The 14,990-nt window shown below is 33.8% G+C and overlaps 1 pseudogene; it reads left to right on the forward strand.

Annotated features, from left to right (window-relative positions):
* The first annotated feature begins 7,581 nt into the window (after positions 1-7,581).
* LOC130881028 (histone H2A.V-like) overlaps positions 7,582-14,990 on the forward strand; it is a 30,163-nt pseudogene continuing 22,754 nt past the window's right edge.

Here is a 14,990-nt window from a genome sequence, read left to right on the forward strand (position 1 = left end):
ATGAACACTGTGCTCATTCACTGCAGAAAATATCATAGAAAAATTTATGAAATGTCCTTGTGGTGAATGTAGGCTATTTTATTTTACTTTTATTTAATGATATTTTTATTTCAAATTATGTCATTTTGGTCTTATTTTGATTGCTTTTGTATGAAACCTTAACATAAAATGGTTATTGAAAGGCCATAAAGATTCCATTTCTCTGCTGGGCCCTTTTGAGACTTTCAATTATACCCTAGCCCCCAGAATCAGCTGGAGGCTGCAGAAGAACTGAAGGCCTACCTCCCTCCAGCCCCCAGGATAAACTAAAGGCCATAGGACCACTCTTTGGGGTAAGTATTAGCTAATGGAGAAACCTAAGTTACACAAAGTAGCTGACTGCAGCCTATTCTCCAACCCATAACCATACAGACAATGTTGACCACCCAACTTCCCCTATCAGCTGGTAATATTTCAAGCAGCCCCTGAGGTTAGCAAAGGGTCGGCAGATGTCTGGAGGACTTAATTGGGGGGGGGGGCGGACTGTTGCGTTGCTATCCCTCTTAGATAATAATAGCCTATTAGAAACTAACAGCTGGACTTTACCTAATCTTTAACCAATTATGATACAGGATACATAATTTTGTAGTTTGATACTGTAACCTTGTGTTTGTTTTGTGGTTTATGTCTTTATAAAACCCTTACAACACAGTCTTTTCTCACTCAGGTTGGCTGCCATCATTAAGTGTAGTCATCAAACAGCAATTTAAATGATAAAAATTGGTATATGGCCATACATTTAAATTAGTGAATTAGCTAAGGTGGCCAAACATGAAATTTTATTCACAGACTGGTGTTTATAAACTAGCCAGAACAAAACTAACTGTTATGTTGTAATTTTCTAAACCAGTTTGATAATGATGTTCTTTTCTGTGATCTTTTCATTCAATATTTTTCTGAGAATAGAAGGGAATGAAGGCATGTAAATAAGATTAAAATATAATGGTCATGAGAATAAATTAAGTTTATTGTAGCTATAGAGTATCCCACCTATACAGGATAGTAATTATTCTAAAACATTCCTTTTTGATGTCAAAATTCATCCCTTATTGATAATTATGAAAAATGAGAACAAATGAGATATATTTTCTATTAAAATTTTGAAAGCTTATTCCAAATCCTAAAAAACAAAACAAAACAATAAAACAAAAGCAAAAAAATTATAGCAATAACAAACACACACACACATCTAGAATAAATGCAGAAATTTATGGATTGCTTGTGGATTAAGGATTAAAGGACCAAATCACAGATGGAGTATTAAGTGGATGTTTATTTAAGTATAAATAGATGTTTTTAATGTGTATTTCTTTAATTTTCATTTGCGTGTATATATTTATTGATGATAGGCATGCCACTGCAATAGCAAATATGTAAGAGGACAACTTGAATGGGTTGGTTTTCAAGTTCTATCATGTAGTCCCAAGGGATGGAAGTCAGATAGTTAGGTTTGCAGCAAGTGGCTTTACACACTGAGCCATCCCACTTTCCACCTAATCTGTATTTTTATAACTTGTTAGGAAATGAGTAGTTTATTGGTTTATTTACTTATTCGTTCATTCATTCATTCACATGAGTGCACGTGCATGATTTGGCATGAACCACATACAGAGGTCATAAGATGCCTTGGAGGCAGTAGTTCTCTTGTATTATGAATGAGGCAGAAAAAAAAAGTAGAATTTATGCACTGGCAATGCCCCAGCAATGCTGACACATGCATGGGTATCCTGTATATGGTGGCTATGTTGAACTTGTCCATATTGGGATTCATTGTCTAAGTTGATGAGGACAGCTGACCAGGTCTCTTATTCATGAATGAGGGTCCAAGGCATTAAATTTAGGTCCTTAGGCTTTTCAGTTGGCACCATGACCCACAGAGCCATGTCACTAAGTTATAGAGGACTTCCATAAGTTAACACTGTTTTAGTAAAATCAGAAAGATTGCTTCATGTAAAATATCCCAAAACATATCATCTGCTTTGTTACTAGTTTTCAAGTCCTTTACCTTTATGAAGAATTATAGTGATTGTCAAAATTGCCAGTTTCCATGTATGTGCCTTATTTGGACCAGAAGCAATCTGTTTTCTTTATCAGCATGTCATCAAACTATACATTTATACCTTTTACTTTAAAGTATGAACTAATATATAGTAGAATACTGCATGTTAATAATTGATTTATGGTTCATAAAAATTCAAATGTTGTCATTTAAACCATGATATCTTAGAATATGACATTATTTGAAAATAGCTTTATTGTTGAAACAACCGTTTTCCACTTTAGAGTAGGAAACACACTAATACAACATGCTTACCATCATAAGATGGAGAACAAAGAGTTTCATGACATGAGAATGCATTGTAAAAAATGAAGGTGACATGTAAGCCAAGTGGTACCAGAATGTGACCAGAAAGACTGCTACCTGGAACTTGGATTTTATAGTTTCCAAAAAGTTGACCATAATTCCTGTTGTATATTAAGCTAACAGTATGCAGTACTTTGTTATGGCAACCCAAGGAAACAATGTGCTTTCCTTATAGTTATTTCTTAGCCTTAATTTCTCACAGTAATATTATGAATTAGTAACAATTTCAGTTGCTTTTAGTTGTGGCATATATAATATAATATAATATAATATAATATAATATAATATAATATATACGAGTATATACATAAATATATGTATATGTGCATATAAAATATATATTTGATTATTTATTTATTTTTGAGACATGATTTTTTATGATTGTCTGAGTAACCCGGAACTCACTTTGTAGACCTAGCTAGTCTCCAACTTAGTGATAACTATCTCTCTAGATGTTAAGTGCTGCGATTTAAGTATGTGTGTACCACCACATACAACTTGGTTATTTCAGCTCATCAGGACTTATTGATGAAACATAAAATTTATATTCATTCTCTTTTGAAAATTTAAGAGTAAATTTGACGTATATGGAATAATTAAAGTGTAGTAGGAGGTGAAATGGTAATATTGAAAACATTACAACTTCCAAAAGATATAATACATATTTTTGCCTGCTACCAAAACAATTTGTTTGAGATAATTCCCTCTACCCCACCCTGATTTTTACACGTTAAGGACATAAATGGAGTTGATCAGAAAATGTTATTGCTTATCCCTGTAATATAGTGATCTCTGTTCCACCACAACATAATAAAACAAAAGGAGACAAACAAAATCAAAAGGCAGGTCTTTAGGACTGTAGGTTTATATCATTATACTGTTTGATATAAAAGGTTACTAGGTACTAGTTTCATTAATCATGAAAAAAATGTTTACATAATTAAATTAGTGGAGCTTTCTGAGGCAAAATATTTCAATGTACATACAAAGAACTGACAAATTCTCTAAGTTGGAAGAGTCTCTTGGTGTTTTCTGTATTATTGAATACATAATTTATTACCTCTGTGAGCTTTTAAACTTCTTTTAGTAGGATATAACAGTAGATATAAGCATTCACTAGACGTTTATCTATTCTCAAACATGTATTTAAAGTTCAGTCATAATTGGTATGTTCAAAAGATAGTTGAAACTTTTTTATGCAGGCATTTTATTTCCAGGTAATTTTGTTCACTGTTTCATATCCAAGGACTTCTGCCAATTTTTTTTTCAGTATTTGAATCTAGAACCACTCCTATGACAATACCTGTTCTTGTAAAGTGGATATTAAAAAATAAAGAGAGGGACAGAGGAAAGAAAGAAGAAAGAAAGAAAGAAAGAAAGAAAGAAAGAAAGAAAGAAAGAAAGAAAGAAAAGAAAGGTGGATGGATAGAAGGAAAGAAAGATAGAAAGAAAAATGGGAAGGAGAGATGGATGAATTAATATAATACCTAACATCCAAAAATGTTCACAAAGCGATCACTCATCCTATTGTTTCAGTTATGAAATATGAAAACATATACAAATAGTGATGTGTACTCCCCAGAGGAAACTGCTCTTTTCATTCACAATCATTCCATTACTTTGAGTACTAGTTGCTAAACTTACCTACCTGATATCTAATTATTTCTATTTTGAAGGATTACCTTTATTTTCTGGATTTTGATGTAAAACCTAATAGACCCAAGAATAGCTCTGAATAATAAGAAAATAAATGTTTTCTTATTGTTTTTTACTGTAGATTACGTTAAATGGCAAAATGTGGATAAGTTTTTCACTTATACTTTACCACAGAATATCATAAGAAGACGTTTATGTATCACAATTAGTGATTCATAATCCAAATACTTATTCATTTGAACTTGAGTGAAAAACACTAAGAACCCAATTTCACTTTGAATGTTAAATACATGTTTTCATAAATGCTATGCTAGCATCCTGAAAGGAAGAGACATGGGAGTAATGACACAACACAGTAGGTTCAGACCCCAAATACGATGATAAGAATTTTATTGCTGGGACCCACCTGATGAAATGAGAGAACCAATCCTACAATTTGTCCACTGTCTTTTACATGTTGACTATGGCATGTAAATTGACACTCCCCCATACATAAGCAAACATACATACAAACACAAATACATGAATACATAAGGTCAATAATACCTTTAAAAGGAAAGAGACATAACTATAGCAATGATTAAGAAACCAATAAGAATGAAAGGAAATTGGGGGAGTTTGAGATGTATTTATTTAGATTTGACTATACTATTAAAATAATATGTTCAAAGTTTTATATCTATATAGATCTACTTTAGGGACTAAAGTGTTGCTTTCTGAGTCTTTGTTGGTGACCTTCACTAGAAATGAACTGCAAATTATACCTGAAACACATTCAGGAGAAAATATTTAATTTTATTGCATCGGTAACTCAAAAAATGGAGAAATGAATTTCAGCAAATTTCCACTGAAATTACTCATTTAGGAATGAAGGGGAAAATGATGATGAATTTCATGTCAATGTAGCTGTGAATGCTGCAAATGGCTGCAAAACAACTTAGCATGAAGGGTCTTCTCAGGCCCTGAATTAGGCTGATGTCTGAAACTATTCTGAGTAAAATCAATTTTTATTATATTAAAATGAAAAATCCACCTTTGTTTGTCACTCACATATAATTACCTTTTGTCTCCAAGTGTACAAAGATAACTGTTTTCTCTGTTCCTTTTTTTATATCACATAACTTTTAGGAAGCATTTTCATGATTAAAATTTAAACACATCAGTAAATATTGCAAGTGTGATCTTTTCATATTACTACATTGGAAATTTGGAACTTTACTTAAAATTTAGACTTTAAACAGTGTGATATTTTGAAAGAGAAATGAGTGCAACAGGTTTACATATTTGAACAATATTCTCCATTTCATAGTATTGTTGGGGGAAAATTCTAGAACCTTTAGGAGTTGTAGCCTTGTTACAGAAAGTTACTAACTTGGAGTGGTCTTTTATGGTTTATAGACCGAAAATGCATATTTGCTGTGTCTACTTTTTGTGTGTAGATGAAAACCTGCCTTCCAGCCAGCTTTTCGTTTCTGCCTGTTTATTACACCTTCCCTACCACTAAGATCTCTCACCCTCTAGGACTGTAAATATTTCTTATTGTCTTAGTTTTTTTTAGTTGATGTACTTTATTATTGCAACAAAATAACTAATACAAATAAATGCGTGCTTGTTTTTGACATTATGTTTATGTAATTATTATATATGTTCTCATATAATAGTAGTACATAGACAATCACTATCAATACTCTTACATCATATTCCTTATACTTCCTAAAGATTATGAAAAAATTTTATAAGTGAATTTAAAGAAGCATTTTGTAACTCATCATGAAATTTTCTACTCCAGAAATTTACTATGATAATGGCAAATTTGAGTTCATATACAAATGCTTGTATTAAACTCAAAGATGAACATTAACATCAAGATCTAGGTCTCTAAGTGTTGATGGCAAAAGGAAGCTGATGGTGTTTGCCCTCTGAATTTATTCTTTTTTTATTATTAATTAATTTATTTAATTATTAAAGATTTCTGCCTCTTTCCCGCCACCACCTCCCATTCCCTCCCCCTCCCCCAATCAAGTCTTCCTTCCTCCTCAGCCCAAAGAGCAAGCAGGTTTCTCTGCCCTGTGGGAGGTCCAAGGACCACCCACCTCCATCCAGGTCTATTAAGGTGAGCATCCAAACTACCTGGGCTCCCACAAAGCCATTACGTGCAATAGGATCAAGAACCCATTGCCATTGTTCTTCAGTTCTCAGTAGTCCTCATTGTCCATTATGTTCAGCGAGACTGGTTTTGTCCCATGCTTTTTCAGTCCCCGGCCAGCTGGCCTTGGTGAGTTCCCGATAGAACATCCCCATTGCCTCAGTGTGTGGGTGCACCCCTAGCAGTCCTCAGTTCCTTGCTCGTGCTCACTCTCCTTCTGCTCCTCCTTTGGATCGTGAGACTTCAGTCCAGTGCTCCAATGTTGGTCTCTGTCTCTGTCTTCTTTCATTGCCTGATAAAGGTTAATATTCAGGGGGATGCTTATATGTTTTTCTTTGGGTTCACCTTCTTATTTAGCTTCTCTAGAATCACGAATTATAGTCTCAATGTCCTTTATTTATGGCTAGAAACCAAATATGAGTGAGTACATCCCATGTTCCTCTTTTTGGGTCTGGCTTACCTCACTCAGGATAGTGTTTTCAATTTCCGTCCATTTGTATGCAAAATTCAAGAAGTCATTGTTTTTTACTGCTGAGTAGTACTCTAATATGTATATATTCCATACTTTCTTCATCCATTCTTCCATTGAAGGACATCTAGGTTGTTTCCAGGTTCTGGCTATTACGAACAATGCTGCTATGAACATAGTTGAGCATATACTTTTGTTGTATGTTTGGGCATCTCTTGGGTATATTCCCAATAGTGGTATTGCTGGATCGAGAGGTAGGTTGAACCCGACTTTCCTGAGAAACCGCCACACTGCTTTCCAAAGTGGTTGCACAAGTTTGCATTCCCACCAGCAATGGATGAGAGTGCCCCTTTCTCCACAACCTCTCCAGCAGAGGCTATCATTGGTGTTTTTGATTTTAGCCATTCTGACCGGTGTAAGATGGTATCTTAATGTTGTCTTGATTTGCATTTCCCTGATTGCTAAGGAAGTTGAGCATGATCTTAAGTGTCTTTTGGCCATTTGAACTTCTTCTGTTGAAAAGTCTCTGTTCAGCTCAGTGCCCCATTTTATAATTGGATTGATTAACCTTTTACGGTCTAATTTCTTGAGTTCTTTGTATATTTTGGATATCAGACCTTTGTCAGTTGTGGGGTTGGTGAAGATCTTCTCCCAGTCAGTGGGTTGCCTTTCTGTCTTAGTGACAGTGTCCTTTGCTTTACAGAAGCTTCTCAGTCTCAGGAGGTCCCATTTATTCAATGATGTCCTTAGTGTTTGTGCTGCTGGGGTTATACGTAGGAAGTGTTCTCCTGTGCCCATGTGTTGTAGAGTACTTCCCACTTTCTCTTCTATCAGGTTCAGTGTGTTTGGACTGATATTGAGGTCTTTCGAACTGGTGCTAAAACCCTAGGGGATTCTCAGGGAGCTATGATCTTCAATCAATACTTGAAGCCTGAAGAAGGTAAGTGCTGATGTCAGGAAATGCGGGCAACTTTACTAGCATCAGTAGGGAGTGTATGCTAAGCAGCAAGGACAACGAAAGACAAGTGGCAGTGATGGTTCCTACTGCACCACTTAATCTCACTGTTAACTGAAGGTACAGTCTACTCTAGGGAAGAAACTTTACTTCCTAGAACACCTTTACAGTCCGATAAGAGCTCATCTCTCCATTGATTCCAGATTCAATCAAGTAGACAAGAAAGATTAACAAACACAATGATTTATAATATGCCATATTTTGTTGTCTAAATGTTCCTAAGCAATATCCCTATCCCTTTTCATCTGATTCCATTTAATAGAGAAAATTGTGAAACCTAAAGTTGTTACAATTTTATGTAAAGTTACCAAGTCCTGAGTAATTTATTATTCATCAAGAGGATTCGAAAAATATTGAACTGATTAATGTCTACAACATCGCACATATGCTTAATTTATATGTTGACTTGTTTTGTGAATTGATAGTAATATTAGTATTTTGCTCAAAACTTTCAAGTTTTCTTCAGGGGGTGGTTATTCATATTCCCTCTGAATTTTCAGTGTCTTTTATAAGAAATTATTGAAGTAAGTATTTTGAAGTCTCAGTAATTCGAAGCCAGAACGTAGAGCTATAAAGAATCTATGCAAACTGTTTAAAACGAAAACTACCAAACTTCTTATCACACATAACAGCACTGCATCTCAGTGATAATAGGAATGTATGACAATACCTTAATAACTCATAGGAAACTGTCAAATGGGCCACAATGCTTCCCAAATATTCTCATTAAAGAATGAAGGTTTTACATATTTTTGTTACCTTTGTTTTCCCTGATGTCCATCTAGTTGATTTATCACTTTTTTGACAAATGCCATGCAATTTCTTTTTGGACACAATTATATTATTTTATTATGGACCTATTATACTCTACTTAAGATTAAATTACATATTAATTGCATGTTATTTAGATTTTTGGCTGGAAGAAAATGTTTATTGCATCTTCTAGTTTACAGTTCCTCATCAAGGGAAGGAAGGGCAGGAGCTCAAGTAGCAACCTAGAGGCAGGAAGTGGAGAGCATGAAGGAGTGCTGCTTACTGGCTTGTCTTCCTGACTTGTTAGTCTGCTTACTTATACAACTGAGGACCTCCTGCACAATGGCTACACCACCCACCATTCCCTGGGTCTTTCTACAATCATAATTAATTAAGAACATGCCATCATGGATATGATCACAGACCAATGTGTTAAAGGTAATTCTTCAATTGAAGTTTTCCCTTTTCATGAAAATCTGTTTGTGTCAATTTGACAAAAGTAAACAACGCAAAAATTGAATCGCCCATTCATTGATTCTATATTGTTTGCATACATTAAAAATTTATAAGATTTGGCATTATTGACTTCAGAAAAATGGCAAAGATGTCCATTGTACATTCCTTCTTGAAGAGAGAAAAAAAGGGCATTTTGTTCTTTTCATTGTTTTTGGGTTTTTTTTTAGTAGTTTCCCCTCCCTTCCGACTTCCCAATAACTCCCATCATATTCCTCTTTTCTTCCTCCCATTCCACTCTTCCTATGTTTCTATTTAGGAAAGTGCAGACCTCAAATAAGTATCAACAAAACATGGCATATAAAATTGGGGTAAGAATAAGGACCTTCCCATGTTTTAATGCTGCATAAGGTGACCTAATATGTGTAGTAAAAGTCCAAAAGCCAACAAAAGTGTCAGAGATAGCTCCTGTTCCCACAGGAACTGTAGAACACAATGAGGGCTATACATTTAAAAAAATTATCTGTCTCTTGTGAGTCTGAAGTAATCAGGTATCCTTGACACCTTGGCTGCCTTGAATATGGCCAGAAAATATTCTGAAACTTTTAAAAAATATTTACTGGTGCTTTCTGTTATAACTGAAGATTTCTCTCCCACTTGCTAGTTTCTGAATAACCACTCTGAGGATTAATCTTAATTGCAAACTCTATGGCCCATTAGTTCACTGCCTATTATTAACTAGCTATAATAACTTAAATGAACCCACAACTTTATAATTATTATTTATTTTATTGAGCTATACAGTTTTCTCTGCTCCCCTCCCTTTTTCTCCCCTCCACTTCAAACCACACCCATGGTCCCAATGCTCCCAAATTACTCAAAAGATCTTCTCCTTTTCTACTTCCCATGTAGATTAGATCCGTGTATTTCTCTTTCAGGGTTCTCATTGTTGTCTAGGTTCTTTGGGATTGTGAAATTTAGGATGGTTTTCTTTGCTTTATGTCTAAAAGCTACTTATGAGTGACTACATGTAATATTTGTCTTTCTGTATCTGAGTTACTTCACTCAGTATGATGTTTACTAAATCCATCCACTTGCCTGCAAATTTCAAGATGTCATTATTTTTGTCTGCTGTGTAGTACTCCATTGTACAAATGTACTACATTTTCCTTATGGATCTTCAGACTAAAGGCATTTAGGTTTCCAGGTTCTGGCTATGACAAACAATGCTGCTATGAACATAGATGAGCACATGCCTTTGTGGTCAGATTGAGCATCCTTCGGCTATATACACAAAAGTGGTATTGCTGGGTCTTGAGGAATGTTGTTTCTTTTTTTTTTTTTTTGAGAAATCAGCATATGGATATTCAAAGGTGCTGTACCAGTTTGCAATCCTACCAACAATGCAGGAGAATTCCCTTTACCCCACATCCTTTCAACCATAAGTTGTCATTAGTGTTTTGATCTTGGCCATTCTGTCAGATGTAAGATGAAATCTCAGAGTTGTTTTGATTTGCATTTCTCTGATGACTAAGGATGTTGAGAATTTTATTAAGTGTCTTTCAGCCATTTTAGATTCCTCTGTTGAGAATTCTCTGCTTTGGTATGTACTCCATTTTTTTTTAAATTGGATTATTTATCCTTTTGATGAACAATTCTTGAATTATGTGTATATTTTGGAGATCAGACCTGTGTCTGATGTGGGGATGGTGAGGATCTTTTCCCATTATGTAGGCTGCCATTTTGTCTTGTTGATCATGTCCTTTGCTTTACAGAAGTTTTATCAGTTTCAGGAGGTCCCATTTATAAATTGATTCTTTCAGAGTCTGCTACTGAGGTTATATTTAGAAAGTGGTCTCTGTTTCTGAGTAACCACTCTGAGGCTTAATATTAATTAGAAACTATTTGGTCTATTAGCTCAGGCATATTATTAACTAGCCCTTAGAGCTTAAATTAACTGATTTCTATTAGTCTATACTTTACCATGGCTTGTTAACTCATATCTTGCTTCCCTGTAGCTGCTGGCATCTCACTGACTCTGCTTTCTTTCTTTTTTTTTTCTGTATTTTTGCTTGGATTTAGTGCCTGACTGTATTCTGCCTGATTCTTGGCCCAAACAGCTTCTTTGTTAACCAATGGTATAAAACATATTCACAGCATACTGAAGGACAAGACATAGCATCCTTCCTCTTTTATGACTATGTTCCATGTAATCTGTTTTCTTCAATTGGATGCATAATTATTGCAAGAAACATTGTGATGATATGTTTTTCAAATGGGCTGTGACAAAACACTTGCTAGGACTAGAGGTTATAAGATACTAGGTCCCAGTTAGATAAAATAGTTTTCTATGGGTAAGTAATATGGAAAGAAAGAGGATTGGTACAGATTAAATACAGAATATAGCTGAGCTCACATTAAACATTTACCCTTTAGCCATTTGTAGTTGTACAAGTCCAAGACTGAGAGCAAGATGATATGTTTGAATGATGGAGAAGAGCTAGAGCAAGATCATGTTAGGATGGAAGGCATGAAATCCTTCATTGCACATCAAGCTGTGGATTTTAAGCTCTTCTCTTTCACTGCTTCTGATTTATTTGTTTGAAAATAAATGAAGAGAGGATATTGACATTGTGTTTACCCTCAATACATTTCCTTTCTCAGCATTTGTTTTTAATTTGAATGTCTGCATATGCTGCAGTGCCATGATATGTGAGAATTTCACTCCACTTCAAACATGCTTGATATATCTTTATGAAGGCAGATGCCTGGACTATATTTGCAAAATTTCTGATCGAGAAACTTAGAATCTACATATAACTTCATAAACACTTCAAATTTGTCACTGAAGATTTTCCATGAAGTATTCTGAGAAAAAAGTTGACATTATGCATAAAAGCATAATGTGTGAAATCAGATTATTTAAAACCTGAATTTAACTGAGCATTAAAGACATAACTTCAAGAGTTTCAGACACTTCAAGCAATTAAAATGGTAGAGAACATAATATTCTATAGATAGCTATGAACACAGGCTAATATTTTTGAAAAATCAAAAACAAAAAGCACATAGTTGATGAAAATATGTTTTTCAAAATTATTTCTTGGATTATGTGACCTCTATGTTCACAGATATTATTTTTTTTGGAAACTAAAATTTCATGTGTTTGAATTAAATACTTATTTCAAAAATTGATAATTTAATGCTTTAATTATATACCTGAATAATTTCAATCAGCTTCCAAAAATACTTTCTAATTAGTAATCAGCATTTTAAAACAGTTACAATGATAATGTAATACATTCCTGAACTCTCATAAATTGCCTACGAATTTTCCCCTCTTGTACCAAATACTTAGTTCCTAGCCTGAAAGACTTATAATGTAATATGAGATTTCCAAGAAGAGATGGAAAACTTTCATTTCACTGAAAACTTAGTTTTCTTGTAGAATTTCCCTGTTTGTACAGCCATAAAATCGAATTAATAATAAAAAACAGCTCTGGGATACCCAGTAGGATGATACATTTGGGAAATAATTCGCACAAAAATTATTGTGAACAACTAAATTCTAGCTCTCTCACAAAATATGGGAATCTGCTGTGAGATGTCTTTCTGTATACTGTGGATATTTGTTGCTCTCATTGGTTGATAAATTAAGCTGCTTTGTCTTATGCCAAGGCAGCATAAAACCTGGTGGGAATTCCAAACAGAGATACAGGAGAAAGATGAAATCTGGTAGACACCATCAGGCTACACAAGGAAAAACATGCCAGCAGACCGGTAATGCCACGGTCCTATGGCAATACTTAGATTAATAGAAATGGGTTAATTTAAATGGAAGAACTAACTAGTAATAAGACCGAGTCATCTGCCAAACATTTATAATTAATACTAAGCCTCTGAGTGATTATTTTAAAACCACCTATAGGACCAGGTGGCAGGAAAAAACTCTGATTACAGGAATTATTATATCTATTCATGTATAATAGTTTGTTTCTGCTTAATAATAAGTCTGGAAAATTGATGTAAAAATATATCTTCATTGCCACAATTTTGCATAAGGTAAACATTAATGTATCATATTTACTAAATATTTATTCATATTTGTAAGAAGATGGCTTTAATTTTTTAAAAATTGATTGTGATAGAGAGATGGTAAGTGGATAAGAGTACATACAACTCTTCTACAGGACCAGACTTTGATTCCCAGGACCCATACAAAAGTCCACAATCCTCTAGAATTCCAGTATAATGTAATATGGCTATCTCATCTGGACCCTAAGGGCACCGAGTGCATAATGCATAGATACACTTGCACAAAAAAAAAATTTAAAAAAAGAAAAACTCTGAGTAATTTGACATGTTTATAATAGTGATTATCATGACAATTTAGACACCTTATATGGGCATCAACTACTTTTTTAACAAGCTATTAAATGGGAAAGTAAAAAAATTCCATTATTTTTGACTATGTATTCATAAACCCATTACAATTCACTACTTACATTATAAAGACCCACTTACCAATGAATTATCAAGATTATTGCTGAAAATTTCAATTAAGTGCCAAGAAAATTTGCACATCTGTTTAAAATAATGGGGGCCCCATTTTAAAATTTGTATGTACTTATAATTGGTTTACTATTAGCAGGGTATTTGTGTTTAAATTTCTCAAATATTTCTAATAAAATAGGTCATTTATTTTGTGTGTTTCTTTATAGTTGGTACCTTTATATTTTTGTCATGAATATATAAAAAGTGACATACATGCATTTTTGACCAGGATAAAATTTGAAATGGAAAATGAGTCTATGTATTGCATGAGAATTAAACACATTTTAAATATGTGTTACTTATCTTCCTTAGTATTTTAACCATGGTGATTAAGACTTGACATACTAAAATCAAAAATATTATCATTGTTACATGATTGACCTGCCTGTATATGCCATTATTAACCTTTGGGTAAATGATGTTAATTTTCTTCTTTTAGGGGAAAAGTTTTTCATCTTTGATCTGAGGGTTTGAGCTAATTGGTCTTTGTTCATTGAAAGCCTGAGCTCTAGTAACACGGTAGTTTCAAATAAGATACATCATTTTGGAAAAAAAAATCTGGTAACTGATTAGATCAGTCTAATGAGAAATGAGTAACATCAGGAATGCAATGTTTTCACAGTTGTGACATTGCTGGCACAAGCTGTTTCTTGCTTTTAACAGCACTGCTTGATTTCAAGTTCCTATAAAGACAACAATATTACATCTGATTGCAAAAGATATACCGAGTCTAAACACTGAAAGCTGGTGAACAAATATAGCGGGGAAATATGAAAAAGTGCAATTGGAAACACCAAGCAAAACTAACAAACAAATTTGGTTATTACTAGCAATCAAGGGTGGCAGTATCCAGTTTTCATCCAAATATTGTGAACATTAGCTAGCATTTTGTCAACAACTTAATGTCATGCATCTTAAAGTGGGGCAACATCTCAAATAAGAGAACTGCATGACAACTTAGAATATCATTTGACAATATCAAATTTCCATTAATTTTATGGTCAAAGTTTGGGATTGTGCGTTTTCTCTACTTTAAAAATAAAACATTTTAAATTGTTCATGTATATTTATTTCACCTTATATGGAAAAGAGGCTGAATACTGAAGTGTGGCATGTGTAGATGCTATCAGTGATGACATGTATCATCACTGTGTATGACTGGGGAACGTAGTGTTGGAGATATTTTCCAAAGGAGAAGATGATATTCCTCAGCACTTTTTACAAACTTGTCATTTTCCTAATATGTCATATATTATTTTGTTTATGGAAAACTACTGTTCTTCAGAAACAAATATATTTTTTTCACAGAACTAATGATTGATTTGGTTTCCTTATAGAGATATGAATAGTTGTACTTCCATCTTTTAGCAGAGTGAATATTTTCTCTTGTTAGGACAAAATGTAAATTATCAAGGAACTTGCTTAGTTTTGAATTTGCAATATTTTAAGCAAGAGGAGAATATAACATCATAGTAATTTTAGTGAAAGAAGGAAATAAGAATAGAAACTCTTATTTATAACGTAATTTTTCACAGATAGT

Source organism: Chionomys nivalis, chromosome 9 (assembly GCF_950005125.1).
Source record: "Chionomys nivalis chromosome 9, mChiNiv1.1, whole genome shotgun sequence".
Lineage (NCBI taxonomy): Eukaryota > Metazoa > Chordata > Mammalia > Rodentia > Cricetidae > Chionomys > Chionomys nivalis.